The sequence below is a fragment of the Mastomys coucha genome, unplaced genomic scaffold, assembly GCF_008632895.1.
Source record: "Mastomys coucha isolate ucsf_1 unplaced genomic scaffold, UCSF_Mcou_1 pScaffold15, whole genome shotgun sequence".
Lineage (NCBI taxonomy): Eukaryota > Metazoa > Chordata > Mammalia > Rodentia > Muridae > Mastomys > Mastomys coucha.
The window spans coordinates 138,125,982-138,126,703 of NW_022196897.1; positions in this window are offsets into that span (position 1 = coordinate 138,125,982).

The window sequence follows — 722 nt, forward strand, 5'->3', positions numbered from 1 at the left end:
GTTTGTTTTGTTTGTTTTTCGAGACAGGGTTTCTCTGTGTAGCCCTGGCTGTCCTGGAACTCACTTTGTAGACCAGGCTGGCCTCAAACTCAGAGAACCGCCTGCCTCTGCCTCCGGAGTGCTGGAATTAAAGGCGTGCGCCACCATTGCCCGCCAAAAAATTTTTTTTGAGGCTGGCCTGAAACTCCATTCTCCTTTCTCCTCATCCTTTCTCTTTTAAATATTTTTATTTTACGTATACAGATGTTTTGCTGGTGTGTAAAGTGTGTGCATCATGTACGTGCTTGTATATGCAGAGGTCAGAAGATGCCTCCTGGGACAGGAATTTTAGGATTACAGATGGTTGTTAACCACTATGTGCTTGCTGGGAATCAAACCTGAGTCCTCTGTAAGAGGCCTAGGGTCATCCTAGCTTCCTACCTTAGCTTTCTTTCTTTCTTTCTTTCTTTCTCTCTCTCTCTCTCTCTTTCTTTCTTTCTTTCTTTTTTTTCTTTTTTCTCTTAGCTTTGTTTTCAAGACGGTTTCTCTGTATAGCCCTAGCTGTCCTGGAACTCACTCTGTAGATCAGGCTGGCCTCAAACTCAAAGATCTAACTGCCTCTGCTGGGATTTAAGGGTGTGTTCCACCACCACTTGGCACCTGTCACAGCTTTCTAACCACCGAAATCACAGGTATGTATGACTGCTTGATCTATAATTTTTTTTTTTTTTTTTTTTTTTTTT